This window comes from Budorcas taxicolor, chromosome 14, assembly GCF_023091745.1.
Source record: "Budorcas taxicolor isolate Tak-1 chromosome 14, Takin1.1, whole genome shotgun sequence".
Lineage (NCBI taxonomy): Eukaryota > Metazoa > Chordata > Mammalia > Artiodactyla > Bovidae > Budorcas > Budorcas taxicolor.
Genome location: NC_068923.1, coordinates 87,583,204 through 87,604,968, shown reverse-complemented (window position 1 = coordinate 87,604,968; position 21,765 = coordinate 87,583,204). Strand labels below are relative to the sequence as shown.

Below are 21,765 nucleotides of genomic sequence, written 5' to 3'. Positions count from 1 at the left end.
GATATGCCAATCCACTTTTATATTTTAATTTTGGAAGCACTCAACATAAAGTCAGTTTGATGTAGCAGAGATGAGTTAATGAGGTTTGATTCTCATGATAGAACCCCAGAAAATAGAGTAAACAGCAATAATATTTCAAAACAGCCACAATCATGTATTCCACTTTCAATACTGGGGGCTCTCACAAAACAGCTTTCTCTCTCCAGGGACAATCCTGTGCTTCAGAATCTGAAAGCATCCTTTGCCCCTAGGGGTATATAGTTCCTGGAAATGTAATTGTTTTTTTTTTAAGGGGAGTAACATAGCACTGAAAGTTGAAAGAGTTTAACATTTGCTATAATTAAGGTAATTAAAAGGTCAAATGCTTTGTGACATTAGAAACTTTTTTTTTCAAAATAAGGTTATCTGTGTTCTAAAAATACACATGCTTTAGGGTTAATGAGTTAATAAAAATTTCTCAAGGGCTAAAGGCCCTGTTCTAGGTTCCTCTAAAGAATAAGGGTTTTAAAACTCAAGCAAACCTCTTCCGTTGTAGGTTAATTCAGCAAGTATTAATATTTACTGAAAAACCATAATGTATAGGTTTTTGACTAGAGTTTGAGGTCATTTCAGTGACTAATCCATGAGTAATCCTTGGTCTAATGGAATTTACGGGCTGATGGCTGGGAAGACAAGCATTAAGTAAACATCTCCTTTCAGACTGTAACAAGGGCTTTAAAAGAATGGAGTACTGTAAAAGTCTAACTAAAGGATCCAATTTAAATGTCAAGATAAGAAGCCACATGAAGTAAATTGAAAGCTCAACTGAAATTTGAAATGTAAAATTAGAAAAAAGAGAGAGGCTCCTATTAAGGAGACAGATAAGCAGGTGCAAATGCCCAGATGCTTGAGAAGTGGCTGTAACATGTGTAAACGTTATTTGATATCTGTCCCATCAAAACGAGTCCAATTTCCCCTCCACACACTTATGGGCAAGTCCTTGTACATGCTTTGGATGAACAGAATATGATGGAAGGGATGCTGCCGGACTTTTGAGGCTATATTAGACAAGGTAATGCAGTTTCTGCCTGGTTCTCTCTTTTGGGAGACTCACTCTAAGAATCCAGGCTCTGTACTGTGAGGAAGCACAGGCTAGGTGTAAAAGCCACACACAGATGTTCTCAGTGACGGCTTCCTCTAAAGCCTCAGCCAATCAGTCAGCATTGATTGCCAAGAAGTGAATAACACGCTTTCAAGTGATTGCTGCTCCTAGCCTATGAGTAGTTCTCAGAGACAAACTCCCCTTGCTAAGCCTTGCCTGAATTACTTATTTGTGAGCAAAATTCATGTCATTGTCTTAACCCACGAAGTTTTGGGGTAGAATGCTTCATTGCAATAGATAACTAGAGCATCCTGAAGAACTGAGTTTTCAAGAAACTGAAAGAAAGTTATGCTGGCTGAGAGGGAGTGAATCTAAAAAAGTTATATCATAAGATTATTCAACAACTGGCGTCAGTTCACTTTAGTCACTCAGTCCTGTCTGACTCCTTGTGACCACATGGACTGCAGCACGCCAGGCTTCTCTGTCCATCACCAGCTCCCGGAACTTGCTCAAACTCATGCCCATTGAGTCGGTGATGCCATCCAACCATCTCATCCTCTGTCGTGCCCTTCTCCTCCCACCTTCAACCTTTCCCAGCATCAGGGTCTTTTCCAATGAGTCTGTCCTTCGCATCAGGTGGCCAAAGTATTGGAGATTCAGCTTCAGCATCAGTCCTTCCAGTGAATATTCAGGACTGATTTCTTTAAGATTGACTGGTTGGATCTCCTTGCAGTCCGAGGGACTCTCAAGAGTCTTCTCCAACACCACAGTTCAAAAGCATCAATTCTTCAGCGCTCAGCTTTCTTTATAGTCCAACTCTCACATCCACACATGACTACCAGAAAAACCATAACTTACACTAAATGGACCTTTTTTGACAAAGTAATGTTACTGTTTTTTAATATGTTGTCTACGATGATCATAGCTTTTCTTCCAAGGAGTAAGCATCATTTAATTTCATGGCTGCAGTCACCATCTGCAGTGATTCTGGAGCACACCCCCCCCCCCCAAAATAAAGCCTATCGCTGTTTCCATTGTTTTCCCATCTATTTTCCAAGAAGTGATGGGACTAGATTCCATGATGTTAGCTTTCTGAATGTTGAGTTTTAAGCCAACTTTTTCACTCTCCTCTTTCACTTTCATCAAGAGGCTCTTTGGTTCTTCTTCACTTTCTGCCATAAGGATGGTGTCATTTGCGTATCTGGGGTTATTGCTATTTCTCCCAGCAATATTGATTCCAGCTTGTGCTTGATCCAGCCCAGCATTTCTCATGATGTACTCAGCATAGAAGTTAGATAAGGAGGGTGACAATATATAGCCTTGATGTACTCCTTTCCCAATTTGGAACCAGTCTGTTGTTCCATGTCCGGTTCTAACAGTTGCTTCTTGACCTGCATACAGATTTCTCAGGAGGCATATAAGGTGGTCTGGTAGTCCCATCTGTCTATGAATTTTCCACAGTTTATTGTGATCCACACAGTCAAAGGCTTTGACACAGTCAATAAAGCAGAAGTAAATATTTTTCTGGAATTCTCTTGCTTTTTCAATGATCCAGTGGATGTTGGCAATTTGATCTCTGGCTCCTCTGCCTTTCCTAAACCCAGCCTGAACATCTGGAAGTTCACAGTTCACATACTGTTGAAGCCTGTCTTGGAGAATTTTGAGCATTACTTTGCTAGCGTGTGAGATGAGTGAAATTGTGCTGTAGTTTGAGCATTCTTTGGCATTGCCTTTCTTTGGGATTGGAATGAAAACTGTCCTTTTCCAGTCCTGTGGCCACTGATGAGTTTTCCCAATTTGCTGGCATATTGAGTGCAGCACTTTCACATCATCATCTTTTAGGATTTGAAATAGTTCAACTGGAATTCCATCACCTGCACTAGCTTTGTTTGTAGTGATGCTTCCTAAGGCCCACTTGAGTTTGCATTACAGGATGTCTGACTCCAGGTGAGTGATCACACCATCATCATTATGTTTCATGAGGATTTTTTTTGTACAGTTTTTCTGTGTATTCTTGCCACCTCTTCTTAACATCTTCTGCTTCTGTTAGGTCCATACCATTTCTGTCCTTTATTGAGCCCATCTTTGCATGAAACGTTCACTAGGTATCACTAATTTCTTGAGGAGATCTCTAGTCTTTCCCATTCTATTGTTTTCCTCTATTTATTTGCACTGATCACTGAAAAAGACTTTCTTATCTCTCCTTGCTGTTCTTTGGAACTCTGCATTCAGATGGGTATATCTTTCCTTTTCTCCTTTGCCTTTATCTTCTCTTCTTTTCTCAGCTATTTATAAGGCCTCCTCAGACAACCATTTTACGTTTTTGTATTTCTTTTTCTTGGGGATGGTCTTGATCACTGCCTCCTGTACAATGTCACGAACCTCCATCCATAGTTCTTCAGGCACTCTGTCTATGAGATGCAATCCCTTGAATCTATTTGTCACTTCCACTGTATAATCACAAGGAATTTGATTTAGATCATACCATGATGGTCTAGTTGTTTTCCCTATTTTCTTCAATTTTAATCTGAATTTTGCAATAAGGAGTTATAAGATTATGCAAAAACTTGTGTAGGGTTTTAATTTGAAAAGCAGAAAAGGGTTTTAAGCCTTTTAGTCATATAATCAAATTTGTACTAGAAAAAAATATCATTATGACTGCTGCACAGACAATGAATTGAAGGGAACATGAGCACAAATGGAACAGTTAGCAAATGCAATTCTGACCGTAGCTGAGGATATGGATTAGGAAATGAATTAATGATATCTTTCAGAGGTAGACACAACTCTGCAAAGCTGTAAAGTATGTTACAGGTATCATTATCATGATTATTACTACTATCTTATTTAAGGTTGGTGCATATTTGGGTTCTTTGGTCTGTTTCTTGTAAAGAATGGTAGGCAGTAGGACACACAGAAATAGCAAAGTGTTTGCCATCAAGGAGTTCATAATTGAGTCATCAGCAGCAGATATTCTGATAGAATCTTATGTGGACACTATAGGTAAGCCTGCATAGGGCTACCAAACCTCACAAGGTAAAGGCAACAGAATTTAAACACAACTTGAAAAACATTTTAACTTTTTTATGCAAAGGCTCCTCTGTCCCCTTTCCATCTTCAAGTTCACCTCCCTAGGCCAGGCTTTCCTTACTTGTACTTGAATATTGTGACACTTTCCTAATTGCCTCATTCATTTCCTGGCTCTATTTCTTTCCATCTTAATCTATCCTATTTAGGAATGAAAGATTAATTATCCTAAAATATCATTTTCTTTTTTTAACTTTCCTGTTCAAGACATTATGATTGCTATCATTTACTTCCTGTACTGGTTTAAAACTTGTTATCCTTGCATTTAATGAACTTCAAAAGTTCATATGCATCTGCTTCTGCAAACTCAACTCTGTCTAAAGACCTATATACTCCCTGGATATTATCCAAAGTGGTATATTTATGGAACAGAGAATATGTTTCCTGGGCTCTGCCTAAGTTCACGCCAGCCCCATACCACTATTGCTCTGAATATACCAAAATGTCTAGGGTGATCAATTCCTCATCTTCCTTGCCTTTGGTATCTCCTCCTCTTAATTATACGCTCTTTGAGCTATACCCACTCTTTACCATAAACTCTGTTTTCTACTTGCTCGATTCCTCTCACCTCCTATGTCTTATAATTTATGTTTAAAACACTTTCAAGACACTAGCTCCAAGTCTGCCACAGGCATCAATGGTAGTTTTTCATCTGTCCTGAGGACGTCCCTAATTGATTTATCTATGCAAATTGCTAGCTTGTCTGCACTTTACAAATCAATGGGTTAGTTTTCCTAATGGATCAAGTGTTATACATATCAACCGAGTCTGCATTCCCTCATCCTTAACTGACTTCTCTATGGCAATGTGGCAGGTAAGCTACACCTTTGTCATCCCACATTCCCTGTAAATATGAACACTAATATAACCTGAATAACACAATTATAAGGGCTGTGCATTTTGAGGGCAACTGTGGGACAGAGAGGCTTCCCTGGTGTCTCAGAAGTAAACAGTCTGCCTGCAATGCAGGAGATGCAGATTTGATCCCTGGGTCGGGGAGACCCAGGGCATGGCAACCCACTCCACCATTCTTGCCTGGAGAATTCCATGGACAGAGGCACCTGGCGGGCTACAGTCCATAGGGTCGCAAAGAGTTGGACATGACAGAAGAGACTTAGCATGCATGTACAGTGGGACAGAGAGGGGGGAATTAGCAGTAGGATGCAGAGGGGAAGAGAGACCACAAAAGAGGAGGATGAAGCACCAACACCAGGAGCGCCAGAGGAGAGATATCAGCAGCAGAGGAGGAGGAGATCCTAGGAAGCAGGCAGCCAGAGGCGCCACTGAAGTTGCGAGGGAATTATTTCACGTCATATCCCTTAAGAGTAATAAAACCTAAAAAAAAAATACATTACAAATTACTGGCAAAGTTGTTAAAAAAAACAGGCCTGCTTCCATACTGTTAAAGGCATTTAAATATACATAGTATGCTGGGGAATTATTTGGAATAAAGTAGATATAAATATCTATACGGCACATTTATTTCTGTATATATCCCTTAGATAAATTTTTGTGCATGTATACCAGGATAGTTGTGCACAAATGTTTATAACAGTATTTCTCTACTAGAAAAAGAAAAGAAAGAAAACTTCTAACTAGAGAATGAAATGAATTAATAAACTGTGGCATAATATGTCAATAGCTGCTGCTGCTAAGTTGCATCAGTCGTGTCCGACTCTGTGAGACCCCATAGATGGCAGCCCACCAGGCTCTGCCGTTCCTGGGGTTCTCCAGGCAAGAACACTGGAGTGGGTTGCCATTTCCTTCTCCAATGCAGGAAAGTGAAAAGTGAAAGTGAAGTTGCTTAGTCGTGTCTGACTCTCCGCGACCCCATGGACTGCAGCCTACCAGGCTTCTCCGTCCATGGGATTTTCCAGGCAAAAGTACTGGAGTGGGTTGCCATTGCCTTCTCATTTATGTCAATAGAATAGTGTGGAAAAGAGACTTTGACCTTCTCTGAGTATCTCACTGCTTCCTTTCAGTGTTCCAGGTCTCAGCTCAAATGGCATCTCCACAGAGGGAATCCTTTCCAAATCATCCTAAATAAATACATCTCTCCTATTACTTTATATCTGTATAACCTAGTTGATTCCTCTAAAGTATATTCCAAAATAGGTATTTAATTTGCTTGCCTTTCACCCTCCGGACTCTAGGTTCCATTAGGGCAGAGACCATGAATTTCCTATTAAACTGCAGAAGTCCCTAGTATGGATTAGGTACTCAATAAATATTGAATGAATAGACAGATGATTATAGTAGAATATCATGTATTAATAAAGAAGAATCAAATGGACCCATACGAATAGATAGGAAGAGGTGAATGCAAGCTCTTACTAAAAACACATGTACATACACAGCAGATGCTATGCTGGCATGTGCATATTAAATTTGTACATTTCCAAAAAATCATTCAACATGTTTGCCTCTTATGAGTGGAATTTGTGGGTAAAACATTGAAACAGAAGACTATTTCTGTAGTATTTAACTTTTCTGCAATTATGATTTTAAAAGACCTAATAAATATATCAAAATTCAGAGGCAAACTCTGGTTAAAAGCGATTCTTTTAGTGTAAAACATGATATCCCACAACATTTTAAAGATTGTTTAAAACAATATATTTTAAATGACTGTCAGGGGTTATACGTGTACTGATTAAATAGAATGTATTCTGTATTTTTGTAGCAATGTCAGTAGAACACTAATCCAGTAAACATTATGCTAAGACCTTCCACACTGACTCTTGCATGTTACTCATCTGTGTTTAGTTTAAAATGTTATTTTGACTTGATAAGTACTTAAATTAAAATTTGAAATGGGTCAACCCTGCAAACCCAAATGGTCTGAGAATGAGGAAACCTGGTCTATGAAACAGAATTACATGATTACATTTGCATTCATTTAAAAATATTCTACCTCATACAATATTGAATGCTTCTCTCAAAAATATATTGAATAGGAGTAAAATAGAAAACAGTGATATTTAAGGGTGAAAGAAGAGATATGAAGATGACGCCAGTGGCAAAATTTCCTAAAATTCAGAGCAAAGGCAGAAAAATCTTCAATTATAAGATCAAACACAGCAGTCACAGAATTGTTTTAGAAAAAGCTTTTTCTTTTTTTATAGTGCTAATCCTGTGTTATTTCTCTCATGAACTTTATGACCATAGGACTCTGAAGCTATGTACATAGCCTTATGATTACAGACCAAAGAAAAGCAGTTTGGAAAAAGAAGTCATCACTTAGAGTAGTTAATATCAATGATACATATAAAACTGGAAAAGAAATCAGATGGTTCTTTCTCTTTCTACTTGCTGATGTTTCTTTCTGCCTACTACCCCTCCCCACCCCCCCACTCCCATCAAAATCTGACTTAAATTTCTCTATCCTTAGAAAATTCATCTTCTGCTAAGGAAACAGGTTACTGAACTTCTCCGAGTCTACCAAGCACCTAGCATATTGTGGTTTTTCAACGCTTGAAGCCTGCTAATTATAACAATGTCTTAAACCAATACCTAAATGCTGATGCCTCCTCTATCTGTGCCCTCAGTTGAGCTCTCTCTCCAGAGCTCCAGAAAACATGAAATACATTTTCTCCCAAACCCACCATCTGCACTTAGATATCGCCATAGCACATCAGTCACCACGTTTAAAACTGAACTTTTCATTACTGCTCATGGGGCTACCAGTGCAGGGAAAACATTACCAGCCTAAGTTATTTATGGAGGTAAATGACACAATCTAGTCAACCAAACTCCAAACCTGGAACTTATCTCAACCCTTTTTTTTTTTTCATCTCTTTCAACAAATCAGTCTACACATCTCACTGACTGCACAGTAAATACATCTCAGATCCACTTTGATCTCTCCATCCTCAGCCTTAGATTGAGACTTCAAACTTCTAAGACTGAAAAATGGTTAGGATCTCTTAATGTGTCTTCCTGATTCTACTCTTGATTCAACTCCCTATCAATCACTAGCATGATCATCTATAGCCAGAAATCTCCCAAACACTTCAAGAGCATAGGATAAGGGGCAGAATTCATCTGGACTCATTCAATGAGTAAATTATTATTCTAATCCTAAATCTGAAAAGAAACAGATGATAAATTAGAGGACATTTCATAACGGAAAAGATAGGAAACTAAATAATAGCAACTGAATCTAAAGACACCTCTAAAAATGCTCTATGTTGGTTTCCACTTGCCTTTCTATGGGGGGTTTTCTGCCCCCTCTGACCTGTACCCTGGGAGGCTGACTTGCATGGACTGTACCAACGAGGGCCCCTTGCCATGTGATAAGCGTTTGGACTGTCCTCCCCCACTGGTGGAGGACACAGGAGCAACGAGAGGGGCGGTAGGGCTATCTATGCCCCTTCTCCTGTCCTCAGGGCATTTTTTTGGGTCACACATCTGTTGGAAGTGATTCTTCCATGACGGCAGATTTCACCAGGCTCTGAAAACTGAATCACAGACATTTGCCCTCCTAGTACTAGACAGTAACAACTGCTTGCTGTTGCCAATCTCAGGGTCCCTCACTATCCTCTGCAGGTTCTCTTAATCCTCCCTAAATCTCAGAAAGTAGTCCCCTCATGTAGTTCTTTGGCGTTCAGTTCAGTTCAGTTCAGTTGCTCAGTCGTGTCTGACTCTTTGCGACCCCATGAATCGCAGCACACCAGGCCTCCCTGATCATCACCAACTCCCGGAGTTCACTCAGACTCACGTCCATCGAGTCCATGATGCCATCCAGCCATCTCATCCTCGATCGTCCCCTCTGCTCCTGCCCCCAATCCCTCCCAGCATCAGAGTTTTTTCCAATGAGTCAACTTTTCTCATGAGGTGGCCAAAGTACTGGAGTTTCAGCTTTAGCATCATTCCTTCCAAAGAAATTCCAGCGTTGATCTCTTTCAGAATGGACTGGTTGGCTCCTGACTGATGTGATGACTAAAGTATATATCAAGTTGAGCTTATTCCATAAATACAAAAAAGCAGGAATATAGAATATATTAAATCAGTTCAGTTCAGTTGCTCAGTCGTGTCCAACTCTTTGTGACCCCATGGACTGCAGCACACCAGGCCTCTCCGTCCATCACCAACTCCCGGAGCTTACTCAAACTCATATCCATTGAGTCAGTGATGCCATCCAACCATCTCATCCTCTGTCATCCCCTTCTCCTCCTGCCCTCAATCTTTCTCAGCATTAGGGTCTTTTCCAGTGAGTCAGTTCTTCACATCTGGTGGCCAAATAGAATAGAATATATCGAATAGAATAGAACAATATTTCATCTTGTCTGCTTTTTTAAAAAAAATTACATAATGCCCGTGCACGTTCATAAGTATTTGTTGTATCCCATGCATTTGTGCTACCTGAAAACCATTTTACTACAATAACAAGTACATATTTCACCATGAAATATCATATGTAATATTGAGCAATGCTCTTCAAAGAGTGGTCCAAACACTGGCACAAACCTGAAGCCATGACTATTTCTGCCTGATGTATGACAAAGTAAAGTACAGAAAATAAGAGTAACCTTTTAATAACTGTTATAACACTTTTACATGGCTCTCATTCTGGTGAGGTGACAAAAATAACAACCAAAAAATAGTAAATATCATGACAAAAGGTAAATATATAGAATATTATATGGAGATAAGAGTCACACACACAAAAAAAAAAATAAGCAGGAAAGGAGGACTGGGGAGCGCAGTGCCCAGTTAGCAAAAGGACAGGCAAGCAGACCCTCAGTAAGAAAATGACATCCTAATAAGAAGCTGGAGGAAGGTGAAGGACGGAATTATGCAGATCCAGTCAGAGGCAGCAGCAGTTGTCAAAGACACAGGGAAGAGCTTGATTTTTAGAGCTGAAAGAGGGTAAAGAAAAGGCAACAAAATAGGACCTATAGTCCAAAAAAGTTTCAGAGAACCAAGAAATGCAGGCTGTTTTAAGGACTTTGACTCTTTGCATAAGAGCCAACTCATTGGAAAAGACCTTAATGTTTGGAAAGACTGAAGGCAAGAGGAGAAGGGAGTGGCAGATGATGAGACAGTTAGAGAGCATCACAGACTCAATGGATGTGGATCTGAGCAAATTCCAGGAGATAATGAAGGAGAGGGGAGCCTGGCCTGCTGCAGTCCATGGGGTCACAAGGGGCCGGACAAGAGTCAGTGACTGAGCAACCGCAGTTGCATAAGATCAGGGACCACTAGGAAGTGATGAGCATGGAAATAATACAGGACGTAAGAAAAAAAGAAAGACTATGACTTTACCGACTCATAGAACTTTTGTTACAGTAGTAGCCTTTTGGGATCAGAGTCTCATTCATTTTAATAATTTATAGGCCCAGCCCTCTGGTTCACTGAAAAGCACAGAATCACATTAGGCTATGGGACAAATAGGTATTTAATAAAACATTTTCTACAATTACAATGTTCACTGGATTAAAGTAAAAATAAACAGAACTTTATAATATTTCAGGGTTATTTATTTCAATATCTGGCTCTGATCAGTATGCATATTTCAGTGTAGACATCGTAGTTTCAAATGCAGAGCTTTGCCTTATGAATTGTAAGCAAGCATCCTTAATCCATTTTTGTGTTTTGAATTCAGAGCATTTTGAATTTTGAGTTGAAATTTTCAGAAGTAGATACACTCTTGTTTTTGAAAAGAGTAAAACTGCCTTTAGGTTTTTTTTTATTACTATTACTTTAAATCAGACAAAAGTAGAAATAATGGTAAATGAATCTAATGTATACACACATCTTCAATAATTATCAATATATTTCTGATCTTGTATCATCTCTTCCTCTACTCATTCCTTTCCCAGCTTATTATAAAACAAATCCAAGATATCACAAGGCATGATATCATTTCATTAATAATTTACTTCAGTATCTCCTTTTAAGAATTGCATTACCATTATCACTCCTAAAACATTTACTATAATTTAATAATATCATATAATATCCACTCACTTTTCATATTTCTCCATTTGCTTTGTCATTATAATGACATAATTTATTGTTACAGTTTGCTTTTACCAGAATCTAAATAAGGTTCTCAAAATTGTGATTTTTAAGTCTTTTAGGTTATTATAGTTTATAACTTCCCCAAGTTCATCTTTTTATTTTCTTCCAATTATTTATTAAAGAAATTTGATGGTTTTATAGAGATCTTTTCAAACTATATGCCTAGACTCCACTGATTACATCTTCATGGTGTCATTTATCAAGTCAATTTATGTGTATCTTGTAAATTGGTAGAGAAATGCTCACATTCAGATTGTGTGTGTGTAATTCTTTTTTCAACCAGAATCAGTCACTGATAATCATTGCCTAAGTATACTTATTTGTTAGGAATTGCAAGGTCTTTATTTCTTAGAGGAATAATTATCTGCACAGTGAGAATCAAAAAAATAAATAAATAAACATATCACAAAAGAAAGAAAATCACTTCAGTAAGGTCAATATGAAGTGGATGCTATAGACCAATTTGCTTTTAGTACTATATCATATCTACATACACATAACATATCTATATCATACCTATGTACATGTAACTTAAAATACTAACTTTTTACATATGTACAAAGGACATATTTACAATTTCTGGCAGATTGAATCATATGTATTTATATTGTCCCCTCCTGAAACTCCACTAAATAAGAAAAGAAATAACCTCACAAAGGATATCTAAAAGTTGTATAAGGATCAGCCAGAGTCTCAAAAATCCAGTCTGGGTCATCTGGGCAACCAGATTAACTATCCTGCACTCAGATGAGCTTTAAATTCTGAGAAAATTTAGCCAAAAAGTCTCAGAAATGAGGGATGAGAGGCATGGTAGAAGTTCGGGGTGCAGCACAAAAACTAGGCCCTGGAATGGGTTTGGGGAACGGTTGGTTCAGTGACAGTCTACACGCTAAATGGGGAGGGCCTCTGTCCCTCTCCCCACCTGGATCCAAGGCTGACAGAAAGGGTTATTTCCTTCAGGCAGGAACAGTTTTCTAGGGAAATCAAAAGCTAAAAGAAAAGTCTATAAATGATAAAAGCCTAGCGGCCAAGTCAATACACAACTATATACTGAGACCCCCAGTTGCAAGTCTGGCCTTCATATTCAGCAAGCTTTTCAGTGCCCAGGTCTTACATAGGTACAGAAAGCTAAGACTGCTCCGTTATATTATGCAAAAAACATTAGGCAAATGTTATATTATTTGCTTCTTATCGATTCTCAATTTTTCAAACTGAGAATTGACAAGAGGGAAATAACAAAACATTTTTAAAAAGCATAACCTTTAAAAAAGAATTAGAAAGCAGAAACACAAAACATGTCAAAAAAAAGCCAAAACAAAATCTGTATAATAACCACAAAGAAAAGAAAATTCATATGCAAAAGAGTAGGAATCAAAAAATAAAACTCTCTTGGAAAAAGATATATATACATAATATTACATATTTATATATGCAACATAATATGTAATTATAAAATATATATCATGTTATATGTATCATTATGTTTCATATCTGTGTATATAAAATACTGCCAAATGACTATAAAATATAATAAATAAATAGGATAAGTTGAAATAATATATATATTACTGCCAAATAAAATAAGAGATGGAAATACCAGACCACCTTACCTGACTCCTAAGAAATCTGTACACAGGTCAAGAAGCAACAGTTAGAACTGGATATGGAACCACAGACTGGTTCCGAATCAGGAAAGAAGTACATCAAGGCTTATACTGTCACCCTGCTTATTTAATTTATATGCAGAGTACATCATGAGAAAAGCTGGGCAGGAGGAAGCACAAGCTGGAATCAAGGTTGCTGGGAGAAATATCAATAACCTCAGATATGCAAATGATACCATCCTTATGGCAGAAAGTGAAGAGGAACTAAAAAGCCTCTTGATGAAAGTGAAAGAGAAGACTGAAAAAGTTGGCTTAAAACTCAACATTCAGAAAACTACGATCATGGCATCTGGTCCCATCACTTCATGGCAAATAAATGGGGAAACAGTGGAAACAGTTACAGACTTTATTTTTGGGGCTCCAAAATCACTGCAGATGGTGATTGCAGCCATGAAATTAAAAGACACTTGCTCCTTGGAAGAAAAGTTATGACCAACCTAGGCAGCTTATTAAAATGCAGAGACATTACTTTGCCAACAAAGGTCCGTCTAACCGAAGTTATGGTTTTTCCAGTGGTCATGTATGGATGTGAGAGTTGGACTATAAAGAAAGCTGAGCGCCAAAGAATAGATGCTTTTGAACTGTAGTGTTGGAAAAGACTCTTGAGAGTCCCTTGGACGGCAAGGACATCCAACCAGTCCATCCTAAAGGAAATCGGTCTGAATATTCACTGGAAGGACTGATGCTGAAGCTGAAGCTCCAATTCTTTTGCCAGCTGATGCGAAGAACCGGCTCACTGGAAAAGACCCTGATGCTGGGAAAGATTGAAGGCAGGAGGAGAAGGGGATGACAGAGGATGGGATGGTTACATGGTATCACCGATTCCATGGACATGAGTTTGAGTAATTTCAGGAGTTGGTGATGGGTAGTGAAGACTGGTGTGCTGCAGTCCATGGGGTCGAAAAGAATCGGACAGGAATGAATGACTCAACTGAACTGAACACACTTAAGAAAAAAATTAAGTATGAGAAAATCAGAAAATCTTCACCAGGCAGAAAGCACTGGATAGGGACCTAGAAACCACAGTTGAATAGTCAAGAAGTGGAAATGAGCACTAGGGACATGACAGAGGACAGCATGGGCTCCAGAAAACACAGACTGTGAAAGGGAAAGTCATCAGAGAGATTAATCTGCATGGGAGTGAATCAAAGGGATGAAAATATGAATGAGGCTTCTGAAGGCTTGTGAGGAAAGCACAATTAGGATGAGTGTTTAAAACAGTTTCAAAACTTCAAAATGTTAGTGTTGGTCCTATGTATCTAACAGTAGTTTATAGTAAGAAGGAAACTGATCTGTTCTCAATCTGTGAATCCACGTGCGTGCATGCCAAGTCACTGCAATCGTGTTTGACTGTTAGCAATCCAATGGACTGTAGCCCGCCAGGCTCCTCTGTCCATGGGATTCTCCAGGCAAGAATACTGCAGCGGCTTCCATGCCCTCCTCCAGGGGATCTTCCTGACTCAGGGATGAAACCCGTGTCTCCTATGGCTTCTGAATTGTATGTGGATTCTTTACCACTGAGCAACCGGGGAAGCCCTGTGTATCCACATTGCAAGCATGCATGCTACGTCACCTCAGTCGTGTCTGACTCTGTGTGACCCCATGGACAGCAGCCCACCAGGCTCCCCCATCGACAGGATTCTCCAGGCAAGAATACTGGAGTGGGTTACCATTTCCTTCTCCAGTGGATCCACATTACGCTATAAATAAACTTAGGTTCCTTTTTTAATTTTAGTTGCTCTTGAAGAATTTACTACAGGATTCTGGACACTGTTTAATACAAACCATATGTCTGACTAGAATATACATCATCATCTAGAAGGGACTCAACATATAGCATACTACATATACAATAAATGGATACTGGGGGGGTAATTTTTTGCTATCAATAATTATCTTTCCCTAACATGCATATGTTTATTGACTGTGAAAAGATTTTTCTTTACGAGAACTTATAATAACTATCAATTATGATAGCTGTATATCAAGTCCTTAGAACTTTTTCTTACAACTTTCTATCAAACTACTACTTACAGCCTTTTTTTTTACTTGTTTTGAGGATGATCTGAATGAATTAACCATGCAAGACTGTTGGAAACAGCTATTTTGACCTGAAAATAAATCTGTTACTAAGCTTGAACTGAAGAGTTTAGCACATTATTTCTCAAATTATAATTTTACTTTCATGACATGTTAATAAGCAATCCATGAAAAAATAAACAAGATAAAAGATAATCCCATAGTCAAATTTATGTGGAAAGTGCTGAATTAAAAGATAGCTTTAACTGATGGAGAAGGCAATGGCACCCCACTCCAGCACTCTTGCTGGAAAAATCCCATGGACGGAGGAGGCTGGTGGGCTGCAGTCCATGGGGTCGCTAAGAGTCGGACTCGACTGAGGACTTCACTTTCACTTTTCCCTTTCCTGCACTGGAGCAGGAAATGGCAACCCACTCCAGTGTTCTTGCCTGGAGAATCCCAGGGATGGGGGAGCCAGGTGGGCTGCCATCTATGGGGTCGCACAGTTGGACACTACTGGAGCGACTCAGCAGCAGCAGCAGCAGCAGCTTTCTCTGATGGATCTCGGAGAGCCAATAGGAACCAGAAATCAACAAGAGAGGTTTAGACTAGACAGTATTCCCTAAACTTATCTGACCATACAACCTTCATATATGTTCTTCCATAACCCATTAACACCTATAAACACAATTTGAGAGCATCTCTGGCCTAAAGGATTAGATAAACGTCTGATCTTTTCTATTCTGTCTCCTGAGGGAGATGTTAAATAAATCCTCACTGACACTTGAAATCATTTATGAACAAGCGCCACCTGTTTAAGCATTTCAACTACTATTATTATACATTGAATCATAAAGGGTCTCTTTTAAGTAAAAAAATACATTCTGAAACCATATAATTTAAATTTAAATAATTTTAATGTGAAACATCCAAAAGATATTTTATGTGTTTGAAATGGATAAAAATGCACTGAGAGAAAACAGAAGAGCTCAGACTAAAATTATTTAATTCGAATTAAAATTTCATACTTCACATGAAATGTTTCCATGGCACAGTAAAAATGTATACAAATTGTTGCTTTTCCATTTTCTTGCTCTTAAAATTTATCCAGCTTATTTTATTCTATACTTAACTTGGGTAAGTATAGAAAATTACCATATTTATTTGAATTGGGGAGCTTATTTATAATCTTTAGAGATATTTCTTTGTAGTTATTGAAAATATTTTTTGTTTTAATTAATTGTAATAATCTTTCTTTAAGTATAATGGAATATATGTATTCACACATGAAAACACATTTATTGGAGAAGAAATATAATTGATAACATTAATCCTGCTTATTCAACTAAAGTACTGCAAGAACAAGTCAGTCCATCCTAAAGGAAATCAACCTGAATATTCACTGGAAGAACTGATGCTGAAGCTGAAGCTCTACAACTTTGGCCACCTGATGTGAAGAGCTGACTCATGAGAAAAGATCCTGATGCTGGGAAAGATTGAAGGCAGGAGGAGAAGGGGACAACAGAGGATGACATGGTTGGATGGCGTCCCCGACTCAATGGACATTAGTTTGAGCAAGCTCCAGGAGATGGTGAAGGACAGGGAAGCCTGGCGTGCTGCAGCTCATGGGATTGCAAAGAGTCGGACATGACTGAATGGCTGAACAACAAATTCAACTTATAGCTATGATGATCACGTCAGTGTTTTGACTTCGAATTTTCATCTTTGGTATTTGTTTATGCATTCACACACCCATAAACACTGAGATAGATCCACAAATCCATGTACACACCCCAAATACACGAACATATCTCCAAATTCCCACAACTGTGCAAACCCACAGACATTATCACTTAAATACATACCAAAACTCATACTCTACCATACACACCAATACCCAAATATACAAACACACACCCCAGGTGCTAGTGGTAAAGAACCTGCCTGCCAATGCAGGAGACATAAGAGACACAGGTTCGATCCCTGGGTCAGATCTCCTGGAGGAGGGCATGGCAACCCACTCCAGTATTCTTTAGTGGAGAATCCCATAGGCAGAGGAAGCTGGTAGGCGACAGTCCATAGGGCCGCACAGAGTAGGACATGACTGAACAGAATTAGCACGTACACACACCCCGATCTACCCTCAAACACAGACACATAAAATCATGCACACAAAACTATGCATTAGATTCATGCTGAATATAGAAGCTATCTCATGAATACTTTTCCATATCACATGAACCGGAGTGGTTGCAATGGATTCTTATGCATAAATTTACCATCAATTAAGCCATCCCTACTTCCCTGTAGCTGGAAATGTAGTTTGTTTCAAATTAGTCAAAATTATCACAAGCTTCTAAACGGCTTGTTTGTGTAATTCTCAATTCCTCCTGTGAAAATTCCTAGAAGTGCCACAGTAGAATCACATGAATAAACATTTCAAGGTTTGATACTGTTAATACTGTCCTATAGAACGTTTGCACCATTTCTCACTTCTCCTATAATCCGTGGTTGAGACCACACATTTACCTACTCTCTGGATAACACTCTGAATTATAACTGTTTTTGTCAATTTCATAGGAAAAAAAACACATCCCATTCTTCCCATTTATATTTGTTAGATTACTAACAAGACTAGATTCTGTGTGTGTGTGTAGGACTTGCAGATTGATATTCTGTCCACTTTTACATCGGTGTGTCCCTATTTCTTATATAATTTTGATATTAAAGTTTGAAAAACTTTTATGAAAATTAAAAACATTTTCTTAGTTAGATATTTGCCTTTCAACTGCGTTCCTGTCAATGAACAACTAGATGCTTTAAAAAATCCAGTCCCTGTAAAAAACCATGCAAGACAAATATTTTTCCTGAAATATTTTAAAGCAAGAGATACTCAAAGGGCCTACTATTTTTTTTCATAGAAATAAGTAGACAAATATATTTAAGAACAGTAAAACAACAATTAGAGAGTCAATATAGAGTTTGCTCTTCTCTGTTCCCTCTTCCTCTTACTTAGAAATATACAAGAGTAATCTAGAAAGAATAAACAAATCAGTCAAATATGTTTTTAAGGAAAATGTTCTATAAAATAGATGACCAAGAAAATTAAAATGAATGATATTTAAGGGTAGTCAGCCAGATTACAATTTGTCTCACAAAGACAGTTAAGTACCTCTTCTTTCAGACAACTGGTTAACTCATGCAAGAAAAAAAAAATCATTTAAATTCATATCATATACATATAGCATAATTAATAAGATTTTTGCAAAGAAATGTTTATTTAATGACTCATCAGGGAGGGAGTGTCCATGATTAAAAGTGATGGGTAATTACCATAGAAGTAATGATATTTTTAGGGGCTTCAACGGTAGCTCAGTCAGTATAGAATCCGCCTGCAATGCAGGAGACCCCGGTTCAATTCACGGGTCAGGAAGATTCACTGGAGAAGGGCTAGGCTACCCCATCCAGTATTCTTGGGCTTCCCTGGCGACTCAGCTGGTAAAGAATCCACCTGCACTCACTCACTCACTCAGTCTAAATTGGTCCAAGACATGGTGAAAGTGAAGCCAGAAATCTTGTAACTCTCTTAGGAAAGATAGTATTTTTCGTACCTTTAGGTTCTTTGGGCTTCCCTGGTGGCTCAGACGGTAAAGAATCTGCCTGCAATGCAGGAGACCTGGGTTTGATCCCTGGGTTGGGAAGATCCCCTGGAGAAGGGAAAGGCTACCCCTCCAGTATTCTGGCCTGGAGAATTCCATGGACTTGCATAGAGTGGGACATGACTGAGCAATTTTCACTTTATACTTTTCACAATGATATTTTTATATTATCAAATTTAAATTCCAAAATCTAGAAAATTACAAATATGAAGAATTTTTATGAAGCCAAAATACCTCTGTTAGGAAAATTTGACAAAGATACATCAGCCTTAGTTGGGTATGTGTCTTGATTCTACTCAATTCCCCATTTCCTAAGATTAAGTGATAAAAATCTTAACCACACAATGAATCAGCATCCTAAGTGGTTCCTTCCTTTTTCAATCTTGCCCCAACTCTCATATACTTTTCTCACGCTCTATGCTTGTTGTTCTCAACATACAAATTCGGTTGTGCTTTCTACTCTTGCTCAAAAGAATTAAAAGACTGCAGTATCTATAGAATAAAGTATGATTTCTCTTCCATGGCCTACAATTGCTTCATAATCAGACCCTTCATTTCTGAAGCACAATAATCAATTTATTTAAGTTGACTTTGAAGAAAAAACTCCCTAAAATATGTATGAACTTAAAAAGTAATTGTCATATTATTTTATAACATAACTTTAATTGACAAAGTTTTAGTATCATTAACATCAAACAGAACACCATACAAACACAATTAAGAAGTTGGTAATGACTATATACAGAATTCCTGGAATACAAATGACTAATGAACTTGAAAACATTCAAATATGACTAATCAAAGAAATGCAAATTAAAACAAAATGCTATTTTCCCATACAAATTCAGCAATGATTAAAAAAGTATCATCTTCAATACTAAGAAACGGAGCATTGAATCAAGCAATATCATACCCTGCTAATAGTGTAAACTGTCAAATCATTCTGGAAACAACTTTAGCAAGATGTTTCAAGAGCTTTAATTTATGAGCATATTCTTTGAGGTACTTTTAGAAAATTAGCATAATAAAATAATTTTGAAAGCTACATTTGTACAAAATTTTTCCTGAAAAATTACTTTAATAGACATATCAAGGTAAGCATAATGATTAAATGATTAAATGACAGTATCCTTTAAATGAAATATCACATACCCATTAAAATGATTTTATCAGTTCTAATGACATGATAAAATGCTTATGTTAAATATTGTATTGTAAATAATGTATTAATATTATATTAATATATATTTAATATTTAAGTAATATATGTATGGTACAAAGAATGTTCAAACTACCACACAATTGCACTCATCTCACATGCTAATCGGAGAAGGCAATGGCACCCCACTCCAGTACTCTTGCCTGGAAAATCCCATGGACAGAGTGGCCTGGTGGGCTGCCGTCCATGGGGTTGCTGAGAATTGGACACGGCTGAGCAGCTTCCCTTTCACTTTTCACTTTCATGAATTGGAGAAGGAAATGGCAACCCACTCCAGTGTTCTTGCCTGGAGAATCCCAGGGACGGCAGAGCATGGTGGGCTGCCACCTATGGGGCCACACAGAGTCAGACACGACTGAAGCGACTTAGCAGCAGCAGCACATGCTAATAAAGTAATGCTGAAAATTCTCCAAGCCAGGCTTCAACAGTACATGAATTGTGAACTTCCAGATGTTCAAGCCAGATTTAGAAAAGGCAGAGGAACCAGAGATCAAATTGCCAACATCCGCTGGATCATCAAAAAAGCAAGAGAGTTCCAGAAAAACGTTTATTTCTGCTTTTTTGACTATGCCAAAGCCTTTGACTGTGTGGATCACAATAAACTGTGGAAAATTCTGAAAGAGATGGGAATACCAGACCACTTGACCTGCCTCTTGAGAAATCTGTATGCAGGTGAGGAAGCAACAGCTAGAGCTGGACATGGAACAACAGACTGGTTCCAAATCAGGAAAGGAGTACGTCAAGGATGTATATTGTCACCCTGCTTATTTAACTTCTATGCAGAGTACATCATTAGAAATGCTGGGCTAGAAGAAGCACAAGCTGGAATGAAGATTGCCAGGAGAAATATCAATAGCCTCAGGTATACAGATGATACCACCCTTATGGCAGAAAGTGAAGAACTAAAGAGTCACTTGATGAAAGTGAAAGAGGAGAGTGAAAAAGCTGGCTTAAAGCTCAACATTCAGAAAACTATGATCATGGCATCTAGTCCCATCACTTCATGGCAAATAGATGGGGAAACAGTAAAAGCAGTGACAGACTTTATTTCGGGGGGGCTCCAAAATCACTGCAGATGGTGACTGCACCCAGGAAAGTAAAAGACGCTTGCTCCTTGGAAGGAAAGTTATGACCAACCTAGATAGCATATTAAAAAGCAGAGACATTACTTTGCCAACAAAGGTGTGTCTAGTCAAAGCTATGTTTTTTCCAGTGGTCATTTATGGATGTGAGAGTTGGACTATAAAGAAAGCTGACTGCTGAAGAATTGATGCTTTTGAACTGTAGTGTTAGAGAATGGATGCTTAAGAGTCCTTTGTACTGTAAGGAGATCCAACCAGTCCAGCCTAAAGGAGATCAGTCCTGAGTGTTCACTGGAAGGACTGATGTTGAAGCTGAAACTCCAATACTTTGGCCACCTGATACAAAGAGCTGACTCATTTGCAAAGACCCTGATGTTGGGAAAAACTGGAGGCAGGAGAAGAAGGGGATGACAGAGGATGAGATGGCTGGATAGCATCACCAACTCGATGAACATGAGTTTGGGTAAACTCCGGGAATTGGTAATGGACAGGGAGGCCTGGCATGCTGCAGTCCTTGGGGTCGCAAAGAGTCAGAGACATCTGAGTGACTGAACTGAACTGAACTGCTAGGTAGGAAGTTTGATAGGAGCAATGAGGCGTGGCTTGGCTGAAAGGGATGCAAGCTGATTTCTAAATTCCATCCCAGACATACTGAGGAGAGCCCATAGATATGTCACAAAAATAACCACAGAAATTTTCAACTCTTTTTCATGTGTCCTAGGCACACAGTATATATAAATTAACCCTGGGGACTTTTCCAAGTAACCTTAGGCAGCTAGGAGCCCATAAGGGTTCATAAATATTATATGTGTGTATATAATATTATAAATATTATATAATCACACACATCTGATTATAATGGGCTGAATTATGAGAAGATAGAAACAGGGCCTGCTGTTATATAACTTGCAACTGTCAATGTTGAGCA

The 21,765-nt window shown here is 38.4% G+C and overlaps 1 protein-coding gene across 1 annotated transcript in view; it reads right to left on the bottom strand.

Moving 5' to 3' along the window:
* Positions 1 to 21,765, bottom strand: part of MMP16 (matrix metallopeptidase 16) — a 376,463-nt gene that overhangs the window by 214,024 nt on the left and 140,674 nt on the right. The gene's annotated exons all lie outside the window — the stretch shown is intronic.